This window comes from Pleurodeles waltl, chromosome 11 (genome assembly GCF_031143425.1).
Source record: "Pleurodeles waltl isolate 20211129_DDA chromosome 11, aPleWal1.hap1.20221129, whole genome shotgun sequence".
Taxonomy (NCBI): Eukaryota; Metazoa; Chordata; class Amphibia; order Caudata; family Salamandridae; genus Pleurodeles; species Pleurodeles waltl.
The window spans coordinates 485,921,322-485,941,417 of NC_090450.1; the positions used below are offsets into that span (position 1 = coordinate 485,921,322).

General features: G+C 45.7%; 1 protein-coding gene across 1 annotated transcript in view; it reads left to right on the forward strand.

Moving 5' to 3' along the window:
• Window positions 1-8,067: 8,067 nt before the first annotated feature.
• The window catches only part of LOC138265802 (thiamine transporter 2-like), a 440,218-nt gene continuing 428,189 nt past the window's right edge, over window positions 8,068-20,096 (forward strand). Inside the window, exon 1 of the mRNA XM_069213860.1 lies at window positions 8,068-8,186. The gene's annotated coding sequence lies outside the window, so the exon portion shown is untranslated. The remainder of the gene's footprint in view (window positions 8,187-20,096) is intronic.

Consider the following 20,096-nt stretch of genomic DNA (forward strand, 5'->3'; position numbering starts at 1 on the left):
AGGTTAGGTGCGTAGCAATGAATAGTGCAGCAGGTTAAGTGACACTGGGGTTGTAAGCATTGCCACTTTTTTCTGCCCAACTGTAGGTAGTGGGACACTTTCATTGTGTACGTGAGACACCTTGAAGGCTTGGTACTGCATGAAATCCTTTTTCAGCTGTAGTTAAGCAAGCAAAGTGCCTCCCCTTAGTCTTCTTCGGGTTCACCTTCCCTGAAATGAAACATCACTTACTCTCTAAAAATAGGTTTTAGAAGCTTGAGTGCTCACCCGCCATGAGCACTCAGTCTCACCCTCCCAGGAGTGTAAGAGGGTTCTTAGCTATGTTCTTCGTTCTTCCTCAGTATTTAGCCCTCTTCCCACACCTCCACCAAACCCCGCCAGCTGCACTTCTTCCCAGAAGTATTGTTTTCTGCAGTATCCTTGCCAGTGGTCTGTGCTCCATTCATTCCCTGTCATTGGTTCCTATTTTCTGCCTCTGATGTTCCTCTCATCGGCTCCTGTGTCAGTGCCTCCTCCCTCTCTGCAGCAGATGTGGCCACCATCCTTTCAACTCATTGTTCTCAAAGCACACTGTGTCTGCCACACAGATTAATCTATAGTCAGACTGGCCTTCAGAAAGGTGTATTGCCAATTTACTGAGGGATGTTAACAATGTAAAGAGAAGGGAAATCAGGTATATTGTTTTTCTTTTCAGAGGCCAGAGTATTTTAGATGGGAATAAGACAAAATAATGCCGCTTTTGATCAATGTCAAAGTATTAATGATAATGTACGTTATTTTGGTGGACACTTGCAAACTACCAAATGTAACCGATGCATTAGATGTGGTGGGTTCGCAGATAACACTAGCTTTCCACACTTGTACCCCTAGTACTCCATCTCTTATTGCATAATATTCTACAACTCCGGATGTCTGGATTAATCAATATATAAACAATATTGTAATTACTTTTATCACTTATGCATGCCATGCCTGTTTGCATAATTTTCAAGAATTCTAAACACTAAAAACGTTTCCTGTGAAGTGCGTGCTTTCAATTGTAATTGAATTTATGCATCGCTTCTATCCCTGACTAGGCGATGAAGGGACAGTTATGTAAAAAATGAATTTTGTACAGTCTGGGTATTACTAACAAGTAAAAACCATGGGCCTCTTGCCAGTTTGGCGGTCTTATGACCGTCAAACTTGCAGTGACGAGCCAGTGCTGGGGTCCCCGTCAGCACACTCAGAATGTGCCCTGTCTGCTCTGCAGACAGTGCAAATTCCGAGGGCGCAGTTGTGTGACTGCCTCGGCCAATGCCATGCCACTTTTTCCATTGGGCGGACTGGCAGAAACATCATAACAAGACTAGGGGTGAGGCCAGGGGCGTAGGAGACACAAAATTTCTGGGGGGGACAGGGACAACCTTGATGTGGGCCCCCTGCACAAAGTTTGCACCCAGAAGGGTTGCCGTGGTGGGGGGAGATGGGGAAGGCGGTCGCTTTCAGTCAAGTCCTGCCTGTGTGGCCTGCAATTCCCTGTCTGCTGGGCCCTTTGCTGCCTTTTAGGCAGCGACAGGCTCTGTGATGCTGTTCGCCTGTGTGAAGTCCTAAGAGGCCTGTACTGCCTGCTGGGCGCAGTGCTTCCTGTCGATTCCTGTGCTGCCTGCCATGCACTGTACTGCCTGTTGGGAGCTTTCTAGTCAGGCTGTGTCAGTCTCTGCGCCTTCGCCTGCCTATGAAGGTCAGTAAGGCCTATGATTGCTGCTAGGTCCTTGTCTGACTATCAAGTGGCAGTCTCTGTGCTGCTGTGTTCCTGTGCACTGCTGTGCTGTCTGATAGGGCCGTCCTTAGTGCTGGTGGCGCCCTGTGCGACATTGTTTGTTGGTGCCCCCCAGTGACCACCTCTGCCACGGATTCCCTCACTACTATCCATCCCCACTCTCTCTCAGATGCATTTCATTAGTCTTATAGCACCACTCATACCGGGAAATATCCCTTACAACGCAATCAATGCAATGCAATGCATTGACCACGCTGCCATTTCCACAAATATGGGTCTAGCACGCATGCCTTTACCACACATATCTTTACCACACATATGCGTGGTTACAGCATAGAGAGCGGTCTAGCTGTCCGGGTGGAGCAGGAAGAAGCAGAGGAGAGAGAGGTAAGTAGGGCTGTGGCCGGGTTTAGAGTAGGAGGTTGGGGTCAATTTTAGGGCAGGGTAGGGTCGGGTAGTTTTTAGGACAGGGTGGGGTAGGATTTAGGGGTCAGGAGGAGTGCATGGTGTTCAAGTAGTTTTACGACAGTGTGGGGTAGGTTTTAGGGTACAGGGTGGGGGTCATGTAGTATTTAGGACAGTGCGGGGTAGGTTTTAGGGTTCATGGTGGGGGCAGGGGCATCAAGGTAGTTTTTAGAACAGTTCAGGGTAGATTTTAGGGTTCAGAGTGGGTGTCTGGGTAGTTTTTAGGACAGGGCAGGGTTACTTTTAGGGCTCAGGGCAGGGGGGTTTAGGGCTCAGGGCAGGGGCAGTTTTAAGTGCTTGGAGGGGTGGAGTATGGTATCTGGTGTAAGGGGGCAGAGTAGGGAGAATTTACCACACATGTTCCTTTACCAAACATGCTTTTACAACGAAATTCGTTGTTAAGGCATGCGTAGTAAAGACACGGTCATAGTTGAGACCGCGATGTTAAGGCATGCATGTGTTGTTCCATCATTCATCCCTCATACCAGTCTAGGGTGTCAAAGCACTTTACATCACACAGACATTACGCAGAGACAATCCTCATATATGTGTGAATCATTGTATATGAAATATTACATAAGACAGGACTACAAGGTGTAGGTGTCACAGGTCATCCATACTGGTAGCAGGTATAGTTTCAGAGTGCTTTTTCTGGAGAAGCGCAAACTCCGAATTTTAAACATAACACCATGGTTGGGGGCTCCCTTTAATAATAAGAACTGATTTGCGCTCAAATCAACTTGTTTTGCAACATTAAGTTAATCAAAAAGTGGGGGGAAAACATAACGCTCTAATCTATACCTTGATGTTTGCATGCAGCTCTTTCATGAGTTCATTGGTCACTGTTCTATATTCAGTTTTCATTTATAAATTGCAGGGGACAAAAAAGGAGCTCTCTGATGTAGGAAGCTGGCCTGGTGTGTGGTGAGTACCTATGGTATTATCACCTAATGCCAGGTCCAAGTATCCCCTCATTAGTGAAGTGTAGGCAGTATCTAGAAGCCAGGCTCTCTAGAGGTAGCTGTGGATGATCAGCCAAGACTTATCTAGGACACATGCAAAGATCATGCAATACCACTGTAGTCACACAGCACTTAAACACATGAAAGAAACACGTGTTATGAAAATAAAGGTTCCTTATTACAGTAACACAAACACTAAAACACTAGATAGGCAATACTCCAATAGGATGTAAGTAACACACTATTATATGTACAGCAGCAATCACAAAATTGGCATAAAAAGCAATAGAAAACAGTGAAAAGCAATAGGCAATACTGAAGGCCTAGAGGGGCCCAGACCATCTACTAAGAAAGTGAAATGCGAAAGCCGGGTCCCCACCCAAGGAAGTGGAATTGGTAGAGGGGAGCTGGAGGAACTAGGAAACCCCAAAGGTAAGTACCAGAGTGCCCCCCAGCGACCAGGAGAAAAGAGGTAAGTTACTGTTTTTTCCCTGACCCACCAAAAGAACTTCAGAGAAGGATATTGCAAAACGCAGACAAGACTGCAAGAAACTAGAGGTGGATCCTGGAAGAGTAAGACCTGGAAAAGAAGGGCACCAAGTCCAATTTACGTAGGATGGTCCGGTCTTGGCAGGAGCCACTACCCACCCATCTGTGGATGCAGGAGTTGGTCGACGGGGAGAAGAGATGGTCAGCAATGCAGCACTGGAGCAGATGAAGAGTTCCTAGGTGATGCAGTCGACGTCCCATGCCAGATGAAGAATTGCAGTCAGTCTGTGGTGTGGAAGACCCACCAACAAGCCTTGGCAAAAGCAAATGTCACAGTAGGAGAAAAGTGGGGCTGCTGGGGACCAGCAAGGTCCAGGGGGACTCAACCCATGGAGGGGAGTCCCAGGTGACCATCAGCAAGGCAGAGAGTCTGGAGGAGGAGAGGCAGCCCCCACAGAAGACCTACAGACAAGGAGCCCAGGAGCTGCAGAGAGGCCCACAACACACCTGAAGAGAGGTCCCACTTCACAGGCGAAGCACGTTGAGGGCTGTGCTTCACAGAGAAGAGTGCCGGGGGCTGAGGCTACACGGAGCCGGAAGATCCCTTGGAGGAGGTAACAACAAGCCTTGGTAGTTGCAAGAGACGCGGTGCATGGGGGTACTATCCTGCATGGGAAGGCAAGGACCTACCTACTCCAAAGTTGGGCAGCTGGTAGAGAGGACCAAGGAGACCACTCCAGACTACCACCCCTGATGGAGGATCCACGCAGCTGAGGAGGAGAGGAGATCCACGCAGCGGGTGTTGTTGCAGTTGATGCCTGCAGAGGCAGGTAAGTGACTCCTTCACTCCAAGGAATTTTCCTTCTTTCTTCTCATGCAGACTGAAGACTTGCTGCCCTCAGAGGAAGCACAGCTAGGCAAATGTTGCAGTTGGTGGAAGGAGTCGGAGAAACAATGTTGCGTGGCGAAGTCGTTACTGGAGCTGTAGATTGTAGTTTCCTGTGAAGTCCAGTTGCGGTTCCAGTGGCCAGAAGTCAAAGTAAATGTTGCTGAGGAGTCCTGCTGGAATCTTGCACGTCAAATCTGAGGACCCACCCAAGAGGGAAACCCTAAATAGCCCAGAAAGGGGGATTGGTCACCTAGCCGGGTGACCACCTAGGAGGGGGCTGTGATGTCACCTTCCTGATCTGGCCACTCAGATTCTCACAGAGGCCTCTGCCAACCTTGGATTCAAGATGGAAGAATCAAGTGGCCACCTGGAGGAGCTCTGGGCACCACCCCTGGGGTGGTGATGGACAGGGGAGTGGATACGCCATTTCCATTGTCCAGTTTTACGCCAGAGTAGGGGCTGAGGTCCCTGAACTGGTAGAGACTGGTTTATGCAAGGAGGGCACCAAATGTGCCCTTCAGAGCATATTAGTAGCTTGGCGAGGCTACCCCTCCCAAGCCTTGTAACGGAGAGGGTGTTGCCTCCCTCTTCCAAAGGAAATCCTTTGTTCTGCCTTCCTGGGCATGAGCTGCTCAAGCAGCAGAAGAAGGGCAGAAATCTGTCTGAGGGGTGGCAACAGCGGGGGCTGTCTGGAAAACTCCATAAAGCTGGTAGGAGCAATGCTGGGGATCCTCTAAGGAGCCCCCAAAGTGCATGGAATCATACAATCAATACTGACAATAGTATTGGGGTATGATTCTGAGATGTTTGTTACCAAACATGCCCAGGTTTGGAGTTACCATTATGTAGCTGGACATAGGTAGTGACCTATGTCCAGTACAAGCATAAAATGGCATCCCCGCACTCACTAGGTCCAGGAAAATGGAGCTGGAGTTCGTGGGGGCACCTCTGCTCCTGCAGAGGTGCCCTCACACAGGTACTTGCACCCTGCCCTCTGGGCTAGGAGGGCCTACCATAGGGGTGACTTACAGTGACCTGGTGCAGTGACCTGAAGTGAAAGGGTGCAAGCACCTTTTCACGCAGGCTGCAATGGCAGGCCTGCAGACAGTTTACATGAGCTCCTATGGGTGGCATAGTACATAATAAATGCTGCAGCCCATGGGGAACCCCTGATCCCCCAATGCCCTGGGTACCTGGGTAACATATACTAGGGACTTATAAGGGGCACCAGTATGCCAAGTGTGGGGTGTGTGTGGTCCAAGCAACCAAATTTAATGGGAGAGAGCACTGGGGTCCTGGTTAGCAGGATCCCAGTGAACACAGTCAAAACATACTGACAACAGGCAAAAAGTGGGGTAACCATGCCAAAAAGATGGTACTTTTCTGCATCTGACAAAAGCAGTAACCCACTGACCTATTCACATTAGGTACACTTTGTGATCTGCATGTAGACGGCCTTTGTAGCAGGCATAGTAACCCTGTATGTTATGATGAGTCAAAACTTCCACTAGACAAAACTTCAATCTCTCTCCAGAATGACCATTAATCACCGGAATTATCTTAAGATTTTTATTGTTGCCTGAAAACTGTTGGTGGCAAGGAACATCCAGCAGGTGCTTTTAAAGTAACAATATACTTGCAAACATAGCACCCCCATCCTAAGTCAGCACCCAGTGCGGCAGCACCGGTTGCATCACCCTAGCTGCCTTACCTAGCCCTGTCCATCTGGTTCTTCCTGGGACCCATGCTGTGTGCTGGTCTCTCCGCTGTCTATCCGGCAGTGTCAGGCTCTGTTCCACCACAGCCTGTGAAGTCCTGTAAATCCTGTGAGCTGCCACAGAGCTGGCTTCGCATCCACAGGCCATTGGCTGGAAATGAGATTTACGGACAGCCCTTGCCCTTCAGAGCGGGCTTTCACAAATACCAGGAAGGCTGAGGGAGAGAAGGGGACCAAACTGTTGGGGGGGGCAGGATGTCAAATTAGGGGACAATAATTAGCACTAGGGCAGGCAAGCTAAAGACAGAGGAGAGAAGAGAGTGAGAGAGAGGTGACAGAAAGGGGGGCCCTAACAAACATTGTTGCATCAGTGCGCTAAAGCCTGCCCTGCTCATATCTCACAGTAACTCAATAATACTGTTTTTAGAAAAGGAGATACTCTGCAACACAGCACTGTATTTAAAAAGAAAGGGAGTTACTTAGCAATAGTTTATTTAACTACCCAAACCTCCTTACCTTCTTCAAATCTTGCTGCTGTCTTCAGGGTTCGTTCTTCAAGGGAAGGGAAAGGTAGGGCTCAGGAGAGACGGGATGCAGACAGCAATCAACAAAGGGCCTCTCTCGTCTTCCTTTGTTCTCAGAAGTGCAGACTGCAGGGGGCTGTGGGGCAAGGTGAGAAAGAATCCCTTGTGTGCTGCAGCACAACAAAAGGGCAGAGGGCGAGTGTCCTGGAGCCAGGTCACAAGTCGAGTGCAGGGCCAGTATAGGTAGCGCTTTCATGCGCTAATGGCCCTGCGAATTACAGGAGAAGGGAAAATTCTTCTGTCCCCTCGTCCCCCCCACCCTTGTCCCCCGTGTCCCCCCACTCCAAAATCTGGGGGGGACATATCCCCGCGTCCCCACACTTCCTACGCCCATGGGTGAGGCCGCCAATATGACGGCAGCCTCACCCCTGCGAGTTTGCCATTCCGACGGTCGGACCGCCAAACTCATAATGAGGTCCTCTGTTTTGGAACTTCATTTTATCTTAAATATTTCTGTGCATTTTGTGGCAGTCTACAGTATACTGTATGTAATGTAAGCTTTAAATATTAACTTACAAATTCACACAGGCTCTGACCTGGTAGCATTTCAAATACATAATTCACTATTCTCCACTTCACCAACCAAGATTTAATTATGTTTCTTAAGGCAAGCACGTATTCTTGAATCAGGCTGTATGACCCAGTTTGTAGTAATTGTACAGCTTTTCAATCCCTGATAGCACAGCACCCAGGGTAATATGCTGCATGGCTAAACACTTATAATGTCCCAAAAGCTAGACCTATTGGCTATGCCAATGCTTATTTGAAATTCCTTTTGGAAATCGTTGTCGATGGTGAAATTGGCACAAGGGACGCACCAAAGCCAATTCTTTAAACTCTGGCGGCAGGTTGCACTGGAATTATTACTTGTCAGACTAGACATATATAGGGTAGGTGATGAAATTGGGTAGGATTATGTTGATGAGGTCTTGTATTCAGAAATTCAGTCATTGTTTTTGGCTTGTAGACTCTTGTTTAATTATTCCGTTTTTATGCCAGCTGAGAGCATGCCAAGAGGAAGGAAGTTGTTGGAATGAAAATAAAGAAAGATCTTGGTCTGTTTTCACAACTGCACACATTAAGGTACAAAAAGTGAATGAGAGACATGTTAGGCATGAGAGAGTTAACAAAAAGAGGGAGGTGGCGGAAAGAATAGCTGGCGCTCCGTCTGGGAATATACTGAGTGTGACAGAAGCGAGGTGAAAGCAAGTGGCCTGCTGCGAGATTTAACTCGGAGATTTCCAACAGAGCTTGTGACAGAGCGTGAAGTGTGATAAACATAAGCGCAGAAACAGGACGACATAAACACAGATCCGAGGTATGGATGTTTTCACAAGGCAAATTAATTACTCCAACATCAACTAAAGACGTAACGATGTGTTTTTTCAGCAACGTGTGCTTTCTAAATGTCTTTTTAAGTAAAACTGAAGGGTTGTTTTTTTCCCTGCGATGTCACGTCTGTAGAACTGTCTTTGGAAGAGTGCTTGTCACACTCTGCATCCGTAACTCTGGTGCACTTTCCAGAGAATTAATGTCAAAGAGTAACGGGCGTAGCTCTTAATGGTGCAGCAAGTGAAGTGGTACCGGGTTGAGGAATTTGAAGGACCCACTACTCCCCAATTATTGCTGTTTCTTATTGACAAACCAGGGGATGGGGCATTCTTCATGATTGCTTCAGGGCCTGGAGAGTCCTTACTATGCCACTGACACCTACATTTGGAGAAGACATTCCTTTGTGTAATTGGTATAATTGTTTAGAATTGGTACTCTTAATATATTCTTCACCGCTAAGTTAAAATCATGAATTTTAAATCGCTTTTAAAATATTTCCCTACTTACTTATTCATTTAGCAACTTATTCATTTACGAATCACCTAATCACCAGTCGTGCAATACATGTAATGGCAGAGTACTGGCACTTCTCAGGAGCAAACGTACTCTAAAGAAGGAGTACCTCACTGCTATATTTCCATTTCAAGCACCGCACTTACTACTGTTAGCAAACCACGACCATCTATTGCTCTGAATTGGCAAAGCAGGTGCCGCAGCAGAAATAGAGCAATAAGTCAGACACACACTTATGCGAACACAGGCGTGCACAGAAATGTTTAAATTAGTAATGTGTCTCCGCGGCACACACTTGTGAACAGAGCCTTTTTATTAAACTTATTTTCTATTGGCAAGGTTGTGCATCATAAAGTGTTACAATTAAATAAGTGCAGGTACTTAGTAGCGGACAGTACCGGCCCATTTAAAGTACTGGTTGCAGGCACATTAATGAAATATATTTTCATAGTTCATAAATCGAACGTCATAAAATACTGAATTAAATTGCAAAACAGAGTAAATCTGTAACAGGAGACACAGACCAGTAAAAGAAGCCCAATCAGCCCTCAAGGTTGAGTAGTTTTTTTGCCCTTTTTTCCCTTTAACGTTTAGAATAGCAACTTTCGTTTCATAAAAATGACACATAAATATCTGCCAGTTACCCACCGAGCGTGGGTTTTTACTGTTATATTCTCATGCAATACAAAGTCTAAGAAATACGATTGCAATGAAAAAAACGGCGTACTTCGCCGGATGCTCAACTCCATTCTCAACATAATATTATTGATGTTAAGCTCCGTGGCCACATTCAAACTGACAGATACATATCTGTCAATTTCTGACCATTAATCATGCAGATTGGAGTAGTTTTCAAATATGTGCACAAATGCAGCATCCTCCCCCTGACAACGTGGGCATTTCAAACACCCTTTGCCCTTCCACTTCGATATCTTATCTTGGGTATAGCATACTATCTGTTTCAAACATTAGAGTATAACATATATCAATAACGAACCCTCGTAAATGCTTGTTAAATTACATATGAATTTAGAGCTATCCCAATCTTAGAGGACCATGTGCCTGCTAGACCTTCCAGTTCATCCTCGCTTAAATAGGATAGCCCACAGTAGAATTCAGAGTGATGATTTTAGTCTTTACCTAATTGCCCAGTTCTACCAAATCACAGCTTTCTAGTTTTATATTTACATTCTTGCTGTGTCAAAAATCATCCCAGATCTGGAGGTATTTGAAAAAACAATCTTGCAGAAAGTCATACTTTTTTTCACGATCCGAAAATGTTCAATCTTGAAGACGTTCAAAACACATTATTTAGAAAGAGTTGAACAACACTCATCAAACCATTCTTAACCCATTTTTCACATGCGAAATCTTGAAAGATCAAAGGAAAGGGAGATAGTTTCTAAAATAACATGTATGAAATCATTGCAGTGATTTTTGATTGTTTTGCTCAAATCCGTTCGTATTTTATAAGCATCCAAGATTACCTTAGATTTTACTCTTTTAAAGTATTTGGGGTCTGAAAGTCGAGAAAGAAACCACCTCCGGCATCGGACCCTAAAGCCAAATATACAGTACTTTGGTATCACCCTTATCTAATAACAAAGAATGCTTGTACTGCCGCATTTTCGCCCAATCATGCAATTTGAAATAAGGGCAAAGCCCAACCACCCTTTTGCTGAGGTAATTGTATGAAATGAATGGTTCTTCATGCCCTTTGCTTTCTTAAAATGAAGCTGCAATTAACAAAACTCAGTTTCTGTAAATAAGAATTTGGACCACGTAAGGATCACTGTAAACAGAAATAAATCTTTTAGGAGGATGATCATTTTTTAAATATTGCATGGCTCAATAAGACTGCTAGGTTCCAATGTCATTGATGATTCTTTACTGTGTGTTTTTTCACTCCTCATAATTTAACCAAACTATGTGCAGTGTTCAGCTAGATATTTTAATTCCTAAATGTATGTTGATTCTAGTAATCCATTTATGTTTACCTCCTAATTTGTCAATTTAATACGTTAAATATCATCTTTGTTTGATTGGCGTTTAGTTTATACCCTGATACTTAGCCAAAATCAGATGCTCTGCTTCAGTAAATGAGGTTGCTTGTTTAGCATCAGGGGAATAAGTTACATCATCTGAACATGCAATGATTTTCACCTTGAACCAATTAATATTAATGGGAGTGATATCCTTGTTATTCTGTATTTCAGTACAAATAGGGTTTTAGGTAAATGTTGAACAGTAAAGGATATATTGGGCTGCCCTAGCATGTCACTAGGAGGATTGGAAATGGATTAGAAGTTGTGCCTTAGAGTATGATTTTAGCGCCTGTTTTTGGTAAATCAGTGGAACGAGATTGCATAGTGTTTTATCGCTGGCAGCATCAAGTAGTGATACTGCTGTATTTGTGTGAATAGTAGTGCCCCATGAGGGTATGAAGCCATGCTGTTGCAGACAGAAAAGCAATTTGATGAATGAGGAGAGGCGGTTAGCTAATATTTAGAATACATTTTAGAACTGGAATTTAGTGATATGGGCTGATATGATTCTCTTTCGTCTGTCAGATTTCCTTTCTTAAAGAAAATTGGTATTCTGATAGAGTTCCAGGTGTCAAGTATATCCAGCCCATGACTGACACCAGTAATCTTTTGAAAACGGATGGAAGCAAGGTGATTTATGAATGCCTCATAAAATTTTGCCAGAATACATTCCTCACTGATCGCTTTCCAGGGGGTGAGGATAAAATTGCTTGCTTGAGATCTTCAAGTGAACAGTCATCACCCAGAAAACTAATCTGCATTTTATCTAGCTGATTTATGTTGACTTTGCTCAGGTATAATCGGTATCATCGGGAGAAGAACATACCAATTCATTATTGTATCGTTTTTGATAATGGATCTTAAATAGCTGAATTATTTCCAAAGCTTGCTTAACCATGTGTCCCTTATTATTCTTCATGTTTGACATAGTGGCCTTCCTCTGCATTTCCTTAGTTTTAAAAGTAATTTCCCTATCCATTCCCCAGATTCATAATCAAGCATCCTACTGATATTAAATAAGCAGTCACTTTTTCACAAACTGTTCGACCAATACGGTTTCTATACTCTGCCCAACTGTGGAATGAAGAATGAAGGCAAGTATCTGTTTCAGAACCACACTTTAGTTTTATTCAAGGCAATGGAGCCTACATCTCACATGTCCCATCTCCACGAAGTCTAAGCTGCAACTGACCAAGTTGTAGTTGGAAACCATGGAGAAGGAATACAGGGCATGTAAGATATCAAAAGGTAAACATATATACAAACCAAAACAGAGCGAGGTAAACAAACGTTAAATAAAACCTTGCTGTAAATGTGAACATGAAAAAGGGGCTAATGTGTACTTATCCCTCACCAACATAAAGAGAAGTTCCTTTCCCTCACATCTTGGCACTGAATTAATCTAAAATGAACCTTTAGTAGTGCTAATAGCTCTGCCAAAGCGGCTTTTTCCTTGTTACGTGATAATCTATTCTTATTTACTGCAAACTGAATAGTCAGTTGCCTGATATAAGCTTTAAGAGCATCCCACGTAGTATTAATCAAAGTTGTGCCTATTTTGGCCCTCAAAAATACAGAATTCAGCATTCAACATCAAGGTGCATGGGGTGCACAAATGTCCATTGCCCAAACCCATTCATCAATAAATTATGCTTTATGATTAATAACAAGGTAATATGATCAGATGTGATTTTAGAACAGATTTCCATCTGAGTATTAGAGATCACCTTTTGCGTAACCAGGACCACATTTATATGGGTGTAATGTTTGTGCACACTAGAAAATAATGTATATCCTGGCTCATTCCCTTTAAATGTCCACCATATATCTAAAACAGCATGGACCTGCATTACATTTTCTTTTACCTTCCAAACTCTTTGACATCAGTGGATAAGTGGAGTGCTTGGTGGAAGCAATTTTGGAGTCCATTACACAATTAAAGTAACCAACAAAGATTATCTCCCCAACCAAGTCACCAACTTCAAGGCGGGTGTGTTAAATATGTGGAGGCTGCCCATATTAGGATCATAGACAATACATATACTATGAGTAACATGTCTGAATTCTAAGTGAGGAATGATGCATGTCCCAGATTTGTCAGAAGTTTTCGGACCAACTTTGACAGTGCAAAGTTTCTGTTCCAAAATGGCAACTCTTCGAATAGATACTTGCTGTGTAGAGCAAATGACCAGGTTAAAACCTAGCTATTCATATGGGCCATGTGCATTTTAAAGGCTCAAATATTCTAACCTCCTCTTTGACTTATTGTCTTTTGAGGGAGCTATTTAGACCTTTAAATTCTAACACATGAGTCTCAAATATTGTTTTGGTGTGCTTACTTGCATAGTGCCTTCACTGTAATTAAATATGATCTTGTTCATGTTCTTTGTTTTGTCAACCTTCAAATTTGTGTTTGCAGTCTACCCTACTTTCCCCTTTTTACTAAGTCCCGTCACAGTCAGTGAACTCCCCTTTATCTTATAACCCTCTTGTCCATTTTTAGATGTCCATCATTGATCCACAAACCACAGGGAAAAAATCATTGCTCTTTATGCTGTGGGTAAAAAAACATGCAATGAGGGACCTCCACAGCCCATTGCCACGCCACACTTTTATACACACAACTGCAGTTTAGGGCCAAATCCTATATGCAGACCCCCAGCAGAATAGGTAATTCTCTAATGAACATGACTAATGCTATTTACATCGTTCTGCTTAGAAAAGTCATTGGTGTTGTGTTTCCATTTCTTCATCAATTAGGAGGCCTCCCCTACAGAAGGACAAAACAAAATGATGGCCTTTCATTAAATTTTTTAGTCTAGTTGGTTCTTGAAGATAGACTTGAGCCCCAGTTACCTTTAGGGGTTCGACCAGTTTCCACAGCTGCCATTTCCATTAGCTGGTCCCAATACAAAAAATCTGACAAAAAAAGACATGTTATCAACCATCAGAGATGAAATTGAACGTACCCAATGTAAATCAAGAAAGGCCAAGGTCTGTATTAGAAGAAGCATTAGATTGGGATTTGGGGTGAGTTGGAAGTATGTGGACTTGCTGAATTTGATAGTCAAAGTCAAATCTGTTTCTACAAGCATACTCTAAGCATTCTGGTCAATTGGCCATCTCAAGATTTTTTTTTTTTTTTTAAAGATTCACAAAATATGATAGAGGATCACTCCCTTCTAACCCTTCCAGAATACCTAGGAACATATTTACAAGCCCCTACAACTCCTTGCGCCACATTAACTTCATTTTTTTAATGCTAAGGTGGCATTAGGAAGGCATTTTTGCCGCACCAGATTAACAAAGTGGCACAGCTGAATTGAATTGAATTTATTACTTATAAAGCTCAAACTGTGGCTCTCAAGGGAGTTTGCTAGAGCTATTACGGAACAAGATAGGTAGGGCTGCAAAGAAACGTAACTGTAGCTTTCATAAGAAAAAAAGGGATGAGGACATCTGTAGGAAGCTGGCCTCGTGTGTAGTGGGTACCCAAGGTATATACATCTTACACCAGATCCAGGTATCCCCTCTTAGTGATGTGTAGACGGTGTCTAGAAGCCAAGCTCTCTAGAAGTAGCTGTGGAGGAGCAGCCAAGGCTTATCTAGGAGACATGCAAAGCTCATGCAATACCACTGTAGTTACACAGTACTTACACACATGAAAGAAAACACGCAGTTGTACAAAAATAAAGCTATTTTATTTTTGAACACAATACCACAAAATACTAGAAGGGCAACCCTCCAACAGGAGGTAAGCAATACACTAAATATATACACTAGCAATCAGAAATAGGCATAAAAAAGGTTAGAAAACAGTGCAAATAGCAATAATCAATAGTGACCCTAGGGGGAGCCCAAACCATATACTAAAAAAATGGAATGCAAACACAGAACTCTCTCTGGGTAAGTGGAATGTGGAGAGGGGAGCTAGGAGTACTACAAAACCACAGAGGTAAGTAACACAGTACCCCCAGCGACCAGGAAAGCAGGAGTAAATAACTGGAATTTCCCCATACCACACAAAAGGAGGGAAAAAAAAGAAGACACCCAGACAAGACTGCAAGAAACCAGCGGTGGATTCCTGAAGATGAAGGCCTGTGGAGAGAGGGGACCAAGTCCAAAAGTTACAGTGGAGTCCAGGAGGAGTAGGAGCTACTACCCACCGAGTTGTACCTTGCAGGATTTGGAAGACGGTGAGGAAGAACAGGTCAGTACTGCAGCCCTGGAGCCAGAGAAGAGTTCCTGATGGATGCAAAAGATGCCCCACACTAGAGTAAAGATTGCAGATGGATGGTGCAGGAATTCCAGCAACAAGCCTTGAAAAAGACAAGTTCACGGTAAGTGGAAAAGTGGAGCTGCCGGGGACCAGCAGGGCTCAGGAGGACTCAACCCAGGAGGGGGAATCACAGGGGACCCTCAGTGTTGCAGAGAGTCCACAGGAGCAGAGGCAGCACCCACAGGAGTGCCACAGGAGGGGGACACAGAAGTTGCAGAAGGAGCCCAGGCAGCACTACCGAAAGGGATCCCATGTTGCAGGAGAACCATGCAGAGGGCTGAGCGTCGCAGGAAGGAGTGCTGGGGACTGGAACTGCTTGTTGCCTGAAGATCCCTTGGAGGAGAAGCAAACAAGTCTTCGCTGCTACAAGAGACATGGTGCATGGGGATACTGTCCTGCGTGGGAAGGCAAAGGCTTACCTCCACCGAAGTTGGAAAGCTGGCAGAGAGGACCATAAGAACTATTCTGGACCACCACCCATGATGAACAATACACTCAGCTCAAGATGAGGGGAGATCCATGCAGCCGGTCGTCGTTGCCGTAGATGCCGGTGTATGCACGGGAGTGACTCCTTCACTCCAAGGGAGAGTCCTTTTTTTCTTCTTGTGCAGGCTGAAAAGTTTCTGTCTTCTGAGGATGCACGGCTGGGGAAATGTTGCAAAGCTGGCAAGATCCATGGAAACAAAGTTGCAGAAGAGTCTTCTTCCTGGATTGCAGCGTTGTCGGTTCCTAGAGGGTCCAGTCGTGGTTCCAGTGGCCAGAAGTCGATATGGAGGTTGCAGAGGAATCCTGCTCGAGTCTTCCGAACTGAATCTGAGGACCCACCCAAGAGAGAGACCCTAAATAGCCCTGAAAGGGGGATTGGTCACCTAGCCAGGTAAGCACCTATCAGGAGGGGGCTCTGATGTAGGTGACACTCATGTGCTCCCAGGGTTCCCTGACAAACTTGGAAACAAGATGGCAGAACCCAGGGTCCCTCCAGAGGAGCTCTGAACACCTCCCATGGGTGGTGTTGGACAAGTGTGTGGTCACTCCTCTTTCTATTGTCCAGTTTCACACCAGAGCAGGGACTGGGGGTCCCTGAACCGGTGTGAACTGGTTTATGCATGGAGGGCACCAATTGTGCCCTTCAAAGCATACCAGTGGCTTGGGGAGGCTACCCCTCCCAAGCCAGTCACACCTATTTCCAAAGGGAGAGGGTGTTACCTTCTTCTCCCAAAGGAAATCCTTTGTTCTTCCTTCTTGGGCTTGATTAGATCAAGCAGCACGAGGGCAGAAAAGTGTCTGAGGTTTGGCACCAGCTTGGGCTGCCCGGTAAACCTTGCAAGACTGGTGGTAGCAATGCTGAGGGTCCTCTAAGGAGCCCCCAGAGTGCATGCAATCATACTTCCCAATTCTTGCATCAGTATTGTGGTATGATTCCAACATGTTTGATAACAAACATGTCTATGTTTGGAGTTACCATTATGTAGCTGGACATAGGTAGTGACCTATTTCCAGTACACGCATAAAATGGCGTCCCCGTATTCACAAAGTCCAGGAAAATTGAGCTGGAGTTTGTGGGGGCACCTCTGCTAGTGCAGGGGTGCCCTCACACACAGGTACTTGCACCCTGCCCTCTGGGCTGAGAAAGCCTGCCATAGGGGTGACTTATAGTGACCTGGTGCAGTGACCTAAGGTGAAAAAGGGTGCATGCACCCTTTCACGCAGACTGCAATGGCAGGCCTGCAGAACACTTTGCATGGGCTCCCCAGGGGTGGCATAATACATGCTGCAGCCCATGGGGATCCCCTGGTATCCAAATTCCCTGGGTACCAAGGTACCATCCACCAGGGACTTACATGGGGGCACCAGTATGCCAAATATCGGGTGAAAAAGTTTCCAGCAACCAAGTTTACAAGGAGAACGCATAAACACTGGGGTCCTAGTTAGCAGGATCCCAGTGAACACAGTCAAACACACTGACAAACAGGCAACAAGTTGGGTAACCAAACTAGAAAGAGACTACTTTCCTACCTAACCTCCCCCAAAACAAAGGACAATAAGGTTAACCTTGGCCAGTTGGGACTTTATTATCTAAGTGGTGATAAGTGGAGAGTAGCCCTGCCGTAGAGTAGTTACTCCCATTATCATCCACTATGTGGCCCCTTCCCTGTGGGAAGGTGGACCACCCTGTTTGGTACCTTTTCCTTGAAGTATATTTAAAATGTGGGCCCTGTGATTCCTTATGTTTAAGGTGTGGAAAAAGCAGGATGACTGTCCCTGAGGCTCTATGTTAGGACAGGGTGCTGTCCTAAGGGTTGTACAGCTAGACAGGGGTGCAGTCTTAGCAGAGCTGGAGTAGGACAAAATAAGGGTCCTAAAGGCTCTACAGGAGGACAGGATTGCTGTCCTACTTGGGGTAGAGCAGGACAGGGTTGCTGTCCTAAAGTGTCAGGGATGGTGCAGTGTTGCTGCACCAAAGTTTCCCTGGAAGGGCAGGAGGGTTGCTCCAATTGTTCTAAGACAGGGCAGGTTGGCTGTTTTGTCCTAGGTTCCTTCCAGAGGGGTTCTTTTACCCCCGGGAGCTCAGCTGTGGCAGCTTTTGGATCCTGTGGTACAGGCTTCACCCCAGGGGTGGTATCCTCCCTCAGAGAAGTGGGATCCTTAGAGGGAGGGCAGTGGATAATTTGGTATCATGCATGCCTGTGTTTTTAGGAGTGTCCTGGGCCATTATGCCAGGCTTCAGTGCTCCTTCCCTACTTTGCTCTTTAGTCTGCTTAGAGTAAAGGGAGAAAATGTTTGGGGGTTGCCCAGCATGGCTGCACGGGCAATGATCTCTACCTCAGCCCAATCTGAGGTCTCCAGGTCATTCCCTAGGAGGCACTCAACAGGTAGGTTAGGAAAGACTACCACCTGTTTGGGGCCAGTAACTCCACCCCAGCTAAAGTGTACTACAGCTAAGGGAAGGGACTAAGTGGAGTATTCACATTAGTGACTTGGTACTTGTGACCAAGTAGGTTATGCAGGTGACACTAACTTTTCAGTTACTATGGTGACACTGGCACCTGTGTCCCTGTAGGCCTCAGCCTCAACATCATTCACCTGGATGTGCTGCTTGTACTTACCCATATTAAGGGGACAAGCAGCTAGGGTGGCCAGGCCAGTGCCACCCTGAGAGACAGAAGCTGTGTCTTAGGGGTGTCTACACCTACCCCAGATTCTACTATGGTCTCAAATGTGAACCAACTACACGTTTGGGCTGACTACTGCCAGTAGTCCCACCACTATTACTACTGCTACTAGCTATCCCCTGGCCTATGGCCTTTGTTTCTGCACACATAGCACCATAGCTTTCTAACATGTGTAGAAGAGGAAGAGGTTTTAGTGCCGCCCCCAGAGGAGTTTGTGGGCCTGATGGGGAGCCCTTACTTTTGTCTTCATCCCCACCTTTGTCCTGAGACTTACCTGTTTCCTTTTTCTTATCTTAGTCACCCCATGTGTGAGCTTTTCTGCTCAAACTTGTTCTGACCCATTTGCCTGCCTTCTTTCCCAGTTCTTGGGGAGGGATCGGATCTGAGTCAACAAAGTGCTGGTGCAACAAATCAGACATAAAATTATTAAGTATACGCTTTCTCAGAATACGATTGTATAAGCCGTCATAGTCACTGACTTTGCTACTATGCAACCAGCCTTCCAAAGTCTTCATAGAGCAAGCCAGAAAATCAACCCGATCCTAGGAGGACTCTTTCCTGGTCTCCCTGAACTTTATCCTTTATCCTTCAGTGGTAAGACCAAGCCCATCCATAAGAGCAGACTTCAAACTGTGTAGTTATCAGCATCCTCCTCTCAGAAAGTAAGGAGCCTATCCTACCCTTGTCAGAGAATGAGAGCTAAAGGATAGCAGCCGCCCACTGTCTCTGGTGGAGCCTCTGTACTTTACAGGCCCTCTCCAGGGCAGAGAATCACTTGTGGATGTCATCTCCTACCTTGTAGGGGGGAACAACTTTACTAAGGTTTCTGGAATCAAAAGAGTCTTCCCTTACCCTAGGCTTACTGAAACCCAAGTTGCTGCTGCCACCATGGGGTACTAACCCCAACCCCTGCCTCTCTCTCTACTGCCAACGCCTCCCTATCTAGGGCTAGCTGTTGCTGTTGCAGCCTCAGGTTGGCCTCCTCCAGCCTCAGTTTCCTGAGTTCCCTGTCTAAGGAGCCTTCATCTGGAGTTGAGCAGCATGTCCCCTCAGATACTGAGGTGACATGAAAGCGACCAGAGGAGGATCTGTCCCTAGTTTTACTAACCCTCTGGACTAGTCCCCTGGGTACAAAGGAGGACCTACTAACATGGCTTCCCCTCACACTACCTGTAGTGCTCCCAGCTCCACTAGGGATTTTACTAAGGACCCTGTGATCCTCTGAGGGACCGTCCTGTCCTTCCTCAGTGTCCAGATCTCTTTCTAACACTGAGGGGCTAGAGTCTACATCCTCCTCCCTCTCCTCCTGGCCACCTGCATGGTCCTGGTCATCCTGGAGGAGAAGGCCTAGGAGCAGACTCTTGTTAGGGTTCCTTCCTATTTTCAGGTTCCTTTCATTGCACTTCTCCCTCAACTCTTGAAAGGTGAGGCCCTCATAAGGAAAGTCCATAGCCTGAGATGTTCTCTGTCCTAAAGACATGTTTGTGTTAGAGTGGTGTAGGGTGTGCCTAACCTACTTAGCTTCTAGTCTCTCTTAAAGAAGTTTGGACCAAGGGCTATGCCTAGACCCCTCTCTTACCCACACTCCAGAGACTATGGGGGTCATTACGACCTCGGCGATCTTTTCAAAAGACCACCGAGGCCGCGGGAGACAGAATACCGCCATTGCCGGCGGTATTTCTGTCTCCCTATTATGACATTTCCACTGGGCCAGCGGACGGTAACAGTGTTACCGTCCGCTGGCCTAGCGGAAATGTCACATCAACATTGCAGCTGGCTCGTAATAGAGACGGCGGCAATGCTGATGTGCAGCAGGTGCGTAAGCACCAGTCGGGCATTTCACTACCCAAAATTCGGGCAGTGAAATGCGCGACGGGGCTATTCAT